Source organism: Heterocephalus glaber, unplaced genomic scaffold, assembly GCF_053883595.1.
Source record: "Heterocephalus glaber isolate CG9 unplaced genomic scaffold, H.glaber_assembly_v1.0 deba00000331, whole genome shotgun sequence".
NCBI lineage: Eukaryota > Metazoa > Chordata > Mammalia > Rodentia > Bathyergidae > Heterocephalus > Heterocephalus glaber.
In genome coordinates, this window is record NW_028258142.1 from 36523426 (window position 1) to 36538348 (window position 14923).

The following is a 14923-nucleotide window of genomic DNA, read 5'->3' on the forward strand; positions in this document are numbered from 1 at the left end:
GTAAAGTGGAGACAGAAAGAGAGAGAGAGAGAGAAAAAAAGAAACAATGATGAGCATGCTGGAGCTACTTAAAATTCAAACTTCAAAAGGCTTAATTATTTGAAAGTTGGAAACCAATGACTATTTTAATGGTTACCTTTAATCCCAAAATGCTTCTCAGAGGTTTTCCCAATTGTAGTAGTAAAGATGTATATTGCACTGGTTTTGAATATTAATAAGGATAGTTTATTCAATTGCTGTCTTTCCACTCTAAATTACAAGAAGCTTGACCTATCTTGGTTTAATGCAACCTGAAAGTAAGAACTGCTTAGAGAGAAGTGGGGTGGCTAACGGTTTCTGAGTTCAATGACTATATTTCACAAGGAAGAAGCTGAAGGCTAAATAATGGAGAGTCCTTCTCGAGTGGCAAAACTGAAGAGAGCCTCTAAACTTCTTCCTTCCTTCCTTCCTTTCTTTCTTTCTTTTATCTTTCTTTTCTTCTCTCTCTTTTCTTTCCCTCACTCCTTTCTCTCGCATGCTTTCTTTCTTTCTTTCTCTTTCTCTCTCTCTTTCTTTCTTTCATTTTTTTTTGTCTAACCCAGGTTGCTTCTTATTTTTGTCCCCAATTCCTTTGTGTCCTCCAATTCCTGTTCATTTTCAGCTTATACCTTGTCCTAGAGTTCAACATCTCCACAGCCAAATAACAAGGTGCTGAGGACTCACCACAGCAAGTAAAAATAGCACAAATCAAGGAATTAAAGGTAAAGGATGTGGAGAAGAAATGGAAGACAAGAAGAAACATAAAACAATTGTCCTGAGCCTTCAAATTTCTGTGTTCTCTAGGTGTGTCGCTGTGTGGAGGGATTAACATGTGAAGGGATCTATAAGCTTATACTAGGCATGTATTGTTCTTTGAGAAAACTGTTGGAAGTTCTCAAAAGGAACTTTGAGCTTCCTGGGGAAACGTACCAGGAAAAAAATCCCTGTTGTTCAAGATCACTCCTCTGAATATTGGCAGCTGTGTCTTCCCCACACTGACTCTGAAGGATTGTCTTCAGCACCTTCCTTAGGATAAACTCCTCAGTTAGGAAGGGTAGCACAGCATAATCAGTGTGTGTAAAATCACAAAGCAAACAGAACTATTTTTAATATAGATAGGATCTCACTGTTCCAGATAGATTTTTTAAATCATGTTACTAATACAAAGAAGCATTCCTTAAAGCTGAGTGTAGGTCCAATTGATACATACAGGAGTAAACCCACAGAATCCATTAAAGTAGGATTTGTTTCAGAAGAGGTAATGTTAGTAAATTGAAGAAAGTTTTGGATAATATCCACACTGAGAAGTGAAGTATGATGATTGACATAGGAAATTTGGGAACATTTAGCCTGTAGGATATTGGTCTCATCTGTCTATGTATCTGCCTGCCTATGTATCTATCACTCTATCTATCCATCTACTTATCATCTATCATTCTGTCTCTCTTTTGAATTGATGTTATGGAACTTATGTTTTGTTAAAAAACATTTCTTATAGTTCCTGTTAAGAGTCAAAACACAGATGGCAGAAAGCATCACAGGCAAAATTCAATGTCGTAATGCAACTAGGGTTTCCCTCACACTTGTTTCTAGAATCCCCAGGGTATTTTTTGCCTCACTGATTTTGTGAAATCCTGTTTATACTTACATCACTGCACTATATTTTTTTTAAAGTATGAGACAGTCTCCCCAAGCTAAGCCTATAAATACCCAGAAGAAAGTTAACAAAAAATTGCTTAATGTTTTTTCATCATTTTGCAATTTATAGTAGAACCATCACCAACATGAACATATAAAGAATTAATCCTGCTGCTTGACCATGTCTACTAGGTATTACTGCTGCGGACATACGCTGCTATTCCAGTTTCTGTGAAAATATAGAAATCTTATTCACGGCATAAAATATGAAATGCCATTTATCTTCTATGATTCAGAGCTTTGCTAATTCACCATTTATGCTGTGGATTTAACTGACACTATGTATGTACTCATAGGATTGTAGGTCTAGAAGAGGGCTTCAAGGCTATGTTTTCTGCTTCTTAGGATAATGACATTTTACTCATACTGAGGCTTGTCTGAGAGTTAGCGGGAGTGATAATTGAACATTACAGTGAACCTAAAGGTGTATGTTACTGTTTTGGGCCTGGGCAAAACACAGTTGCAGTGGTCCTCTCTCCTTCAAACTTTAGCTCTGGTCACTGAAATTCATTGAGGGGCATCACAGTGAGGTGAGGTCTGAAGTCTTGTTCCTTGACTCTTACTACTTTTTCTCTGTTTTTCATCTTCTGAATCTTGGCACCTAGTGAATTGCTAATTAATATCTTCTTTCTCTTCATGTCATAGTCTAGTTCAATCTTAGGGAAGGCCCTAGACCTTTCAGAAATACCCTTGTTGTAAGTTTTCATGAAAGTACGTATTTCACTTACCATAGTTATAATTCACATTTGATTTGTGTGCTAATTGAATTAAATCCCTACTTTCCTTTCTGACTTGCATACACTGACACCAAGGTACAAAGCACAGAGCCTTGGCACACAGGAGACCCTCAACAAACATTTGTTTGATAAGTAAAGGAACATACATTTTACTGCAGCTATTGCATTTTGTCAAGAGTAAGATGAATGAATTGTATATTGCAACATATTGTCTGCAAACACAACCACCGCCTCCAATCAAATTTCTTATGCTCCATTTCAGCATATACCACTAACACCCACAAAGACATTTATCACAGTACTTATAATGTTAGTGGCATTTATTTGTGTAGTTGTCTGTCACCTTCTTCCAGACTGTAAGAAGTCTGAAGTCAGAGTATGTCTTATTATTTATCTTCTCCTCAGGGCATATTACAAAGCTGGGCACCCACAGAATTTTTTATGAATGTATGTTGAATTAATAAGTAAAAGTGTAGATGTGTTGCTTGTTACAATGGCAAAATATATCACTGCGTACAAAAGACAACACATCACTAATCTTTCATTTGATAATGGTTCATAATGAAACAGGAGTGCCAAAATGCATTAGGTGTTGAAGGAAAAACTCCTTTCCAAACACTTGAGGGCCAAAGGCACTTGTAAGGTAACTCCCCCTCAATGCAATTTTTCCTGTTAGTTCTCCCCCATTTCCTGTGAATTATTTCACCTTCCAATTAGCTCTGCTTTGGGGGCAGGTCATGTGACTGTCTGTTAGGGGGGTTGATCTCACTCTGGCAGTGAAAGGTGGGGCCTGCTCACTTACACCCAGGGCAAACCAGCTGAGAGTAATGCGGTTAAGCTTGCAGGTCCCTAGTGCTTCCCTGGACCACTGCCTAAGCCCATTGTTCAGACCTTTTCAGCTGCAATTTGCCCTGCTGGGAGAACTCAGCAATCAAAGGGCAGGGTGGACAAAAGGGGAGCACAACAAAGGATCAGGAGTAATGGGGGGAAATGGTGCTTTAAACCCTTCACTCTCTGGGGCGGCAGAAAAGGGGCAAAGGGGAAGGAGAAGGAGAGCTTTCTAAGGGATCTGGAACAAGGCCTCCTCCAGCTCCGGCTGATGGCTATATCCCATTGCATTTCATGAAATCCCAATTCTTCATCTGTCAGCCATGACATATTACATACACAATAGTGAGGCTGTCAGTTCCAATATGTCCTTTGCTGAGAATTGAGCACTTACTCCATCCAGACAGAGATGAGCACAGCAAACTGGAGAAAGGGATACACGCTCTTCCTCCCACTCCTCTCTAGGGGATTAGGGATAGAATTCTCTTTCGGGGTCTTTGGCTTGAGTCTTACTAACCTACACTGCACATGTCACTTTTACTGTCTAGAATAAATTTGTTTTTGTAGGACTTTGAGTCTTCTAAGGCTTTCTATACTACCTTCAGCAGGGCTGTCTCCAAAAAACCATTAATAATTGAGGGAACAGGCAGAGATATTCTTCATGGGGCACATAGGTTTTGTGGAAAACTTTTAATATTAAACTAAGCTCAGTATATACATCAGCTGCTTTCCACCTTTCCCCTGCACCCCAGCGGAAGAAAGTTCGTGGAGTGCACAGCTATCTTGAAGGTGTGGCTCACTTTCATAAAAAGGTGTTTTCCATGCACATGGAACCTAGGTCCAATGTCTGTCAGTGAGTCTGAAAATGCTGGACAGATTTGCTTTTTAAGGGTGTCCTCACAGCGCCTAGTCCTTTCACAATACAAAGAATTCTTTGTAAAGTAGCTATTTCCTCCTCCATATCTTTTATATAAATCCTACATATTTAAACTTTGCACAAACCAAGTTTCTTTTTGAAAAGCACTTTACTTCTACTTAATTTTAAAAAGAAGCATTAGATAACTGAGTAAAAATTTCAAACTCCTCCCAAATGGGAGAAAAAAAAAATGAGTAACCCAGATTTATCTCAGATTTACCTAAAGCAAAATTTGTCACAAGGAGATGAGAAGATCGTGATTTGAATTTGGGAAAAGACATTAATTTGTGAATTTGTGGGAAATAAACTGCTCTTCTGGGTTGGCTGTGTCCATGCTGCTTTCTGCTGACAGCAATAATTTAAATTTACTGTCTGTGAGATACTTTGGTTTACAGGAGGAGGAAAATATGCCTGGGTATGAAGCAAGGAGAGAAGCATTATCTTGTAATTTGGCACTTGGTTCATCTCCAGATGTGGTCTGGGATCACTGTGTCATTGAAAGTGCTGTTATGAACACAGATTCCTGGGCCCTGCTGCAGATCTGCTAGTTCAGTCTCTTGGGATGGGAAGAAGGAATGTGCACTTTAGCATGCTTCCCCCCAAATTCTTACATACAACCAAGTTTAAACATGACTGATATAATGTTTTAACACCTTAATTTCTCTGGGGTGGGGCCTTCTGTGATTACTATGACATCTGCAGCACTTTTTAGTGGTAAATATGCAGAGCAAACCACTATAGGCCTGTTAGGATATGCAACTGGCAAGATTGAACATTCCTGTTTTGTCCCATGGACTCTGTAATTTACATAGTAAGAAAAACTAACATAGTCCCCTATGTAGGTATCCCAAGCACACTTCAAAGTGAGGGAGTCACAAGAACCAAGGATAGATGGGGATGAGAGCATTATCCTGGCATGCAGGTGCTCATGAGCTCTGGCCCTTGGGTCTCTGCTTCTCCCACTCACGCAGGCCAATCTCTCTGGGGAAATCCTACTACTCCATCTGTGGGGCTAGAAGCAAATGCTTTAACTCCAGCAAGAGCTGAATATGGGAGACAAGGACTGTAACCACAAACCTAAGTTCAGAGGTTCCCAACTCTAGCTTTATGCTAGAATCACTGAAGAAGTTTTATGAAAAACAACATATTTGGGATCTACCCAGAGTAATTAAACTAACACTCTGGAGGTAGGGTCTGACTAGTAGTACTTTATCCAAAGCTCTCAGATGATCCCAATGAACACACAGTGTTGAGAACCACTGGATTATATCAAAGACATGGTCTGGTTTAGGGACCAGAGAGATGCCAATATTATCAGGAGATGTTCCAGCCCAGTGGTTTTCAAATGTGTTCCACAAAGTCCTTGGATTTTGCAAAGACATTTCTGAGCTATAGCCAGTGGATGGGCCAAGAGAGATTTTTCAGATCTTCTTAACCCCGAAGCTCCCAACTGAATGGGCAGCCTAGGGAAGGGTTCATTTAGGAAAAGAAAGAGATGATTTTGTCACTTTAAAAAAGACTAAAAAATTATCCATTTTGGCTCATGCGTCAGAGGAATTACACATGCAGCTTCCAGGGAACTTGCCCCTAAGCATCTCTCCTCAGCCCACTTAATCCTCGCTTTTGCTAATGGTAGACAGAGAAGGATGTCACTAAGTACCTTGTTAACCATGGTTTTATGATCCTCTGATTCCTGGGACAGAAAAGCTACCCAGATCCTAATCTACATAAAGCTTCCCATTAAATATGTGAACTAAACCAGTTCTCATAATTTGTCACATGGATTGCCCTGGGAAGTCACCTGGATGTGATTCTAATAGCAAATGTTCTTATTTGCTATTTGAGGGCAGTGAATGATACTAAAGCACTCCTTGCAATGGAGGTGACAGCAGCTCCTATAAAGGCAAAGAACCCTATTATATACCTCTCTGAGTACACAGTCACTTTGCATAATTAAATGTTACCACTGACTAGATTTCAGCCATGTGAAATACAGGTATTGGATGCCCACATTCCATGGAGATGGATATAAAATTGAGCACAATTTTTGAAAGAACTCTTCTCAGCTAGTGAACAACTGGCAACACTGACTGTGATTCTAGAGAAAGGAAATGCATGAAGCCCCAGAGTATGCCTAGTTTTCTGTCCAGGAGCACTTCCTAAACCAGGACAAAGGGAAGTAGAGTTCAGGGCTGTGATTTCACTGGGAAGACAAAACAGAGACTAGAGTTTGAGGCCCAGAATAGGACTGGAATTTGGGGGACAGAGTATCTGAGAGGAAGGAGCTATGTAGACAAGAACTCTAGAAATCTTGATAGGAAGAAGTTCCTTCAAGTTTCTGGACAAGGTTTAATCTGTATTGAGGGTAAAACCCAATAAAGCCTAGTAGAGATCAACTATGTATAAGGGGTCTACAAGCTGAATGTGGAGTCCTAAGGTCACATAATATGTGGCAATGCTGGATTTCTCACTGGCCAGTTGGGAGGCTTTAATGAATGCTCCACGTATTTCATTTACATAACAGAAATGGTATTATTTCTGAGTAGTATTAGTTTTCCCTAACAAACTCTAAAAAGAATTCTCAGTAGGATGAAGGTGACAGAAAATTAACTATCAGAACAAAAGTCAAAATTCTTTAAAGGACAATAGCAAAATCTATATTCTCTGTACTAGAGCATCCACACAATATCCAGGACAGATAAAAAAATATATTAAGCAAATGTGACCCACAACTAGAAGAAAAGAAACAAATCCAAAGCCCTCAAAACAACATTTATGAAAATATTCAAGCATTTAAAAGAAAAGATGCACATAAATTAATGAACATATGGCAAGTCTCAGCATAGAGATGGCAACAACACTGAAATAACCAAATGGAAATTCTAAATATGAAAAATGGAGTATCTAAAAAGAAAAACTCACTGGAGGTGCTTAACAGCTTCCAGCACATTGCAAAAGAGAAGCTTGGTGAACAAGAAAAGAAGATGGTAGAAACTATCTGAAGTGATGGGGGGATGGTGGATAAAAAATGGCACTCCAGTGACATATGGAAGAATATTGATAGGTCTAATGTACACAGAATACCAAAAGAAGAGAGAAGGACTAGCCTGCAAGTTCAAAGAGCCAAGAAGTTCAACAAGCCCCAACCAGAATAAATATAAGAACCACATCTAGGTATATTATAAACAAATTGATGAAAACCAAAGATAGAGAACATTTTAAAAGCAGCCAGAGAAATAAGATACATTATTTATACTAGGGTAAGACAAAAACAATGATTTCTGACTTTGCATCAACACAAACACAAGCCAAAAGTCAATGAAACAATATTGCAGAAATATTGCAATAAAAACATAAGTCAACTTAAATTTCTACCTCCACTGGAGGTATCTTTTAAAATAATGGGATAATAAAGATATTTTCAGAAAAAAGACAAACCAAGGGAATCCATTATTTGTAAATCTGAATTATAAGAAATGTAAGAGCAAGTTCTTTGGGTTAACAGGACATGATGACAGGTGGGAAGGAAGGCATTTATTTACATGAGTGAATGAAAAGTGCTGGAAATGGTAAACATGTGAGGATATAGGCAATACTTTAATCTTGCTCATAGGATCTTTTAAAAAGCCAATTGACTGCTTAAAACAGAAATAATAACAATGTGTCTGACAGTATATGGCATTTCTAGAATTAAGATGTACAGTAACAACAAAACAAAGAACAAGAGAATGTATCTGTTAGTATACAGGTGTAGTGTTCTTACAGGTGAAGGGGTATAGTAATGGTTCAAAGTAGGTTACACTACTTCAAGCATACATATTATAACCTCTAGGGTAATCACTAAAAATAAAACAAAATAACCCATCTACAATGCTACAGAAGGAAATACAGAATGTTTTTGAAAGCTTAATTAAGCAAAAAAGGGGGAAAAGGAGAACAAAGAATAAAGAAAGATGAGACCAGCAGAAAACAAGCTGCACAGTATATTTAAACTCAAGAATATCAGTAATTAGATTAACTCTAAGTAAATTGAACATTTTAATAACAAGCAGACTGTTAGACTGTAAAAAAGTAAAACTCAACTATCTGCAGTTCATAAGAGACAAACAGCAAATATAAAGACACAGATAACTTATAAGGATGAAGAGATACCACACCACTAAACGTGAGAATAACAGAGCACATATACACACAAACACTACATGTAATAATGCCAAAGTGATTAAATTAATATCAGGCAAAGTGGCTTCAGAATAAAATGTTTTATCAGAGTTAATTAGGGACATTTCAAAATTATAAAAGAGGCAATTCAAGAAGAGACAATAATCATAAATTTGTTTACACCTCATAACAGAACTTCACATGCATGAAACAAAAATATAAGAGGTTAAAGGGAGATATAGATGATTCTTCAATTAATAAAACTTTAATTCTTCTCAGGAATTGCTAGAAAAAAATAACTAAAATTCAGGAAAAAATATACAGACTTAATCAACATAGCAACTAACTCACCTCAGCCAATAAGCATAAAATGCCTTTGCCAGATTATACCCAGTCATAAAACAAGAATGAATGACCAGTGAACTGGTATTAATATTCTTCAACATTATTTGTCACTAGGGAAATGTCAATTAAAACCACAATGATTTCCCACTTCAATTCACTGGAGTGGCTAAAATGAAAAAAGACTGAAACAAGTGTTGACAAGGATGTGGAGCAACTGAAACTTCCATCCACTGCTGATTGAAGATGCAAAGTCAAAATGGTAAAAATCACTTTGGAAAAATGTTATGGTTGTGTCTTTTTTTTAGGGCATTCAGAATTGAACACAGGAGTGCTCTACCACTGGACTATATCCTCAGCAATCCCCCACCCCCTTTTAAACTTTTAAGTTTTGAGATTTTGAGACAAGGTCTAAGTAAGTCACTAAGTTGCCCAGGCTGGCCTCCAACTTGCATCCTCGTGCCTCAGTCTCCCTAAGTACTGGGATTGTAGGAGTGTGCCACTATGCCTGGCCAATGGCCATGTCTTTTTGTAGCAAAATGTACCTTACAACAATTTCACTCCTACATATTCACCCAGGACAGATGAAAACATGTATCTACAAACAACTTATAAAAACTTCACAACAGATTATTCAGAGTCACTAGCACCTGGAAAAGTTCAGGTGTCGACTGACAGAATAGACAAACTCATCAACAAAAGGAACCATGTAGGGACACATTCTATAATAAGGACAAACCACACCACACACATACACACCCACACTAGCACACACATAATTATGCTGAGCAAAACAAAGTCAGACTCAAAAGAATGCACAATTTACTGTTCTAAGATAGGAAAATCTATTTTTGATAGAAATCAGAACAGTGAGGTTTGCCTAGAGGGAGGACTGGTTTGGGATGGAGATGGGCAGGGCTGAAACGGTATGAAGGAAGCTTCTGAGCCATATAAACACACTATGTCCTAGAATCTGAGTTACACAGCTGTGCACATTTGCCAAAACTCTTGGAACTGTGTTCTTAGCACCCATATATTTCAGTACATGTAAATTTTGCTTCAGTAATGTAAAAAATCAAAGATGAGAAAAATACATAAAAAAGGATCATTAAAACTCCCTATATCCAAAACACACACACACACACACACACACACACACACACACACACACACACACACACACACACACACACACACCCCAAAGCCACTCAGCAGGAAACAGGCACCTTTTCTTTCCATTGGCCACCTACAGAGGCCAGCAACTCATTGTTTCCCCTTCCCCCAGTCCTCTTTCTCCCTAAGGCCCAGGGCCAGCTCACTGATTTGATCCCAAAACAATAGAATCAAGGAGGCAGGTGCTTGTGGCTTTTACAAGGTCTGTTGTCCTCCCTTTTCTCATCCTGGGCAACATCCCCAATATGGGCCAATAGGTAGCAAGGTGAAGCTGCCTGTGCCTCAGCCATGGATTCACCTTTCACCTTCCTCAGAGGTAAGCAAGGAAGCTTGACAAGAACCTAGCTCACAAATCAGAGTTAACTCTGCCCCGCCTCCTCTGTAAATCATGTGTGATCCATCTGGGTAATGACTCCTCCAGTGTAATTCCCTATTAAGAGGCTTTATCTGGAGAGATAAGCAGCTGGTTCCTGTGTCACTAATTGCTGTCTGCTGTGATTTTAAAACATCTGCACCATTGTGCTCTTCATTTTCATATTCTAATCACCCTGAAACTTGAAAAAGGTACATCATTGATTGTTTCTATGGGTTAATTAGTACACAGTCTCCTTGTAGAAACAATTTAGAGGCAGCCAGAACCTCAATCAGGAAGTTTGTTTTAAAAATTAATAACATCGGTGCTGGCTGGAGGGACTGTCACATCCAGGGACACATCAGGACACTCCTGGTGGAGGAGCCACCCTTTGTTATCCTCTATAGAGGAGGGAAGCCAATAGGAGCACGAGGCAAGTCCCTGGGGACTGGCAGCAATAGGGAATGAGGGGACCCAAGGCCTGATGTGGACCTGACCACAGTGTGCACTGCCTCTCTCGGCTGTTCCCCTACTGCTCCATTCCAAGTAGCCCTTGCTCCTTTCCCTGTCAGCACAAATCAGGACTAACCAAAATATCTGGGGGTGAAATGGATGTGATCAAGCATTAGTAATACAGGAGATTGTTTTACATTTTAAAATCTGTTCACTGTTCTCTTTCCTTCCATACCTCAAGTAGAGAGGGGGAGAGAGGAGGACTGGAGGACTGATCAAAGAACCAGAGCCTATAGTTGGGTGAGGACTGAAACCCAGGACTTCTCAAATTTAAATAGTGCAAAACTTTCCTGGGGACCCTGTTAAGACACTGATTTTGTCTGGGATGGGACTGAGATTATGCATTTCTAACAAGATCCCTGGAGATGCCCAAGGACTACTACTGGATACACAAGGGTCTTGTTCTTAAGCCATGGACTACAGTCACTACTATTCTTGTGATCCATGGAATAATGGATAGACTGCAGTGAGGTGAGGCCCAGACTCTGTTCCAGGTTTCAACCCAAGCTCCACCATGGACTGGACAAGCCACTTGGCTTCTTGGAGCTGAGCTTCTTCATCTGGAAACTAGCAGTGGTGTCTATCTCAGTGGGGGAGCCCAGAGCAACGGAAGTCAATGAGTATCAAGTATTTAACCCAGTGCCTGGCCCATAGAAGGCCATAGGTATTTTGTATTTTTCAGTAAACTGCTTTACTGAAAAACAACCTCCAGCAGAAATGGGCATAGGGAGGAGACATTTCTGCAGCCACTTCTGGAAGTCCTCTTGGAAGCAGGCTCTTGCCACCTTTCACCTGCTTGGTAACTTAGCATTTAGAGCTTAAACTTGCCCTCCATGGCCTCTCTGAGAGCTACCCGGGAGCATGCAACTGCAGGAGCTCACTAATGCATGAAATATGATGCTCTGCCTATCAGATAGTTCTTTCCCACCTTGAGCTGAAGTCCCTCTGCCCTTGTAATGTTGGCACTCCTTCCTGTGCTGGCCAGAACCTGAGAAAGAGGTTGCTGCAACCAACAACAAATGTACCCTGAAGGGAGTACCCGCTCTCTCTTCCATGAGAGCTTTCAGAAGGATGCAAAGAGCTCATCCCACAGGTCTAAATATGTGCTACTACTGGGAAAAATATAAAAACTGGTCTTTCAACTATGTAACCTACAAAAACAAAACAAACAACAAAAAAACAACCTTCCAGAATAGCTGGAAGTGGACTTCAGAAAATTAAAAGAGAAATTTACTTTGGTGCATATGGCAGTCACTTCCAGGGCAGCTGTGGAGTAGGCTTGGAGGGACTCATGAAGCATAACAGCATGTCACTGTGTCCTTCCAGGAGGAAAGCAGAGGGCTCTTATTGCACTTATTCAGTGCACTTATTGCCCTGCTCCCTCAGAATCCACTAGCAACAATGCTGCTTAGTCTTTCCCAGCACTAGGCCTTGCACTCCCTGTGCAAGGGTCCCTGGCCTCCAGCTGGGTCCTGAAGCCCTACACTGGGCTTCCCCAGTGACCAAGCAGAAACAAGGGCACAGTCTGAGCCTCAGACACATTTTGGACTGAAGGAACTGAGCACTGGCTACACACTGATTGGAACAGAGAATAGTATGGAGCAGCATTTTGGTTTGAAAAATGTGCTAGCTCTTCTCCTCTGTGGCTTTGTTCTTTATTTGTCCTCTCTTGAGAAAGGAAGACACAGACACAGAATTATTAGCATACGATGAAGGGGCAAAATTAGTGGGGTGGAGCACTGAGGTTTGGATGTCATGTCTATAGGAAATGGATTAAAAAGCCTTTGGTACATTCAGTGGCAGAGCAGGCATGGCAAGGGATCAGGAAGCCTACCTCCCAAGAAGGGAACAGACTGAATAGATGCTGGTAATTCACCCCCCACCAAAAAAAAAAAAAAAAAAAGACATTTCCAAAACTTGCCTGTGGATGAGAATGCACATCCACAAGCATCTGCTCCATGCACCTCCCCAGGTCTCTGTTCTGCAAGCCGGTGTCATCCTGGCTGGGGCCCAGGACTCTTGTGTTTTAACAGGTAGTTCTGGAGACCCCACTGCAATCAAGTATGTTCATCACTGCAGCCGAGGTGCTTCTACATGGGAGAGGATTAGAACTGTTCAGCTTGGTGCTGGGGTGGAGGGGCTGGAGGGAGAACAGTATGAATCCAGCAATGCAGACAAGAGCAGGACAGGGCTCAGAGATCAAGCACCACGATTATATCATATTTGTGTGTTAAAGAAAGAAGAAAAGATCGGGATATGTGTCCTTTTTCCTATTTAATTCATGTTTCCTTCATTCTTATTTATAAGTGCTCTTGACAAGAGAACTGGTGCCTTTTACCATTACTGCTAAAATACCCAGTGGTTATAAATCGAGTGTAAAATGTCAAGACCATGCTGAATTCACCTAAGATTTCAGCCTTCAAAGCTTCCCAGTGAACACTGGAGACCGAAAGCATGTGGTACAACAGTCATTCAGCAGGATCTCACAGGGATGAAGTCATCACTTCACAAAGGCTGTTGGCAGAGGAGGATGGCGGCTGGGCCTCAGGTGGGGTTACTTGGATTTGTTCCTGCCCCTCCTTACAGTGCTGTCCTGAATGTGTTCAATTTTCCAACAATTGATGCCTTTGTTGGCACAGTCACATGAGCCCCATGCAACTCCTCTTGACAGCCCTTGGAATTTCTTATTTAGTTTATGCTCCTGAACTTTCTCTAGGCGGCTTCCTTTGAAAATGGCATGGTGTCTGTCACTTGTGGATTGCCTCTGTCCTCATTCTGAGAGGCAGTGGGGTAGAAGTGTTTAGCAGTTTGAACTCCAGATTCTTGAGGTACTGTGACTGGGTTCAAACCTTTGCTGACACCAAATTATAATAGATGTGTGTCCCTGCCCTCTCTGTGTTTCAATTTCCTTTTCTATAAAATAGGGAAATTAGGCCTATGATAAGAATTAAGACAAAGTTGCTAAAAAATATTGTCACAGAACACATTGTAAATGTTCAACAGAAGTCCATTATAACGGTTATTTTGGTATCATACTCATCATCAGTGTAGTTCTTTCATGACAAGATATTTGATCAAGCTACAGATGAGGCATGGTGTTCTTTCAAAGATGTGAAACCTTGGAGTGGTGAGGCATGTTGGACCCTGTTCTCATTCTACAGTTGAAGATACTGGGCCTTAGAATAATAATGGATTGCTTTAACTCACACTGCTAATCCATGTCGAAGCTGGGTCCACAGCATTCTGACTCTGACCTCAGGCTGCTCCTTCCACTTTCCCTGCCAGTGCCTGCTCCACAAAAACAAGACCACAGGTGATGATGGAAGGACACCCTGCAGGCCCATGCACTTTACTAAATCTTTTCCCTTGCCAGATCTTTCCCACTAGCTCTGGCTTCAAGAACCCACCTCCAAGTTAAGGCCAACTTGCAGCTTTGGCTCAGGTTTATGGTTGGACTCTCCCCTTCAGTAATTGTGTCTGCCTTTCCATCAACTCTGAAAGCTGGTTACAGAGCCTGGCCCAGATCTCTCCCCTTGCTTCTTTAGTAGGGTCCTACTCAGACATCTGCCTCTCCATGGTTGCTCTAGTAGCAGGTCCCTTGAAGGTTTCTTTCTTTGCCCTTCTGGCTTAACCATGCTTCAGGCCAGGCTACCTGGGGCTGGCTTTCAGGAATTCCCTGAATCCAAGAAAAGAGAGAGGAAGAGGGAGCCAGGACAGCTCCTTAGAGGAAACTTTTTTTTACAAGAACACCATATCCCAGATCAGGAAACACTATGATGCCCTGGCCCTTCTGAATGAAGAGGCATTAACTGTCAGACAAAAAATCAGACAGTGGAAAGCTTTCTCCTGTGGCCTCCTGGAAGCCTGAGGTGTACAAGGCCTTTTCCCCAGGCTCTGGTGATTATGCACCAAGGCATAAAACTCTCAAAGAAAAAGGTCCATTGCAGCTACAGGTCAACAGACACCTGCCTTCTACAACATCTGCATTCTCACTGGTTTCTTAGCCTCACCTCAACCTCACTGTACTGCCTCCAACAACTCCACATTTCCCAAGTGAAGATCTTGAGTTCATTTGCTCTATTTTTTAATTAATCTGCTTTTTGGGTTTTGCTGAGATATTAACTTGTGGTATGATCTTGGGCAGGTAACTTAACTTCTTTGGGTGTTAATCTTCCTTTCTATAGT

General features: G+C 40.8%; 1 protein-coding gene and 1 pseudogene across 7 annotated transcripts in view; both read right to left on the bottom strand.

The window, feature by feature from the left end:
• The window catches only part of Setbp1 (SET binding protein 1), a 357001-nt gene that overhangs the window by 103573 nt on the left and 238505 nt on the right, over positions 1-14923 (bottom strand). The window lies entirely within an intron of this gene.
• Positions 1-14923, bottom strand: part of LOC106010269 (NADH dehydrogenase [ubiquinone] 1 alpha subcomplex assembly factor 4 pseudogene) — a 35878-nt pseudogene continuing 20955 nt past the window's right edge. The window contains exon 2 of the transcript XR_015442769.1: positions 1-14923. This exon is cut by the window's right edge and continues 20120 nt beyond it. The product of XR_015442769.1 is annotated as an NADH dehydrogenase [ubiquinone] 1 alpha subcomplex assembly factor 4 pseudogene (transcript).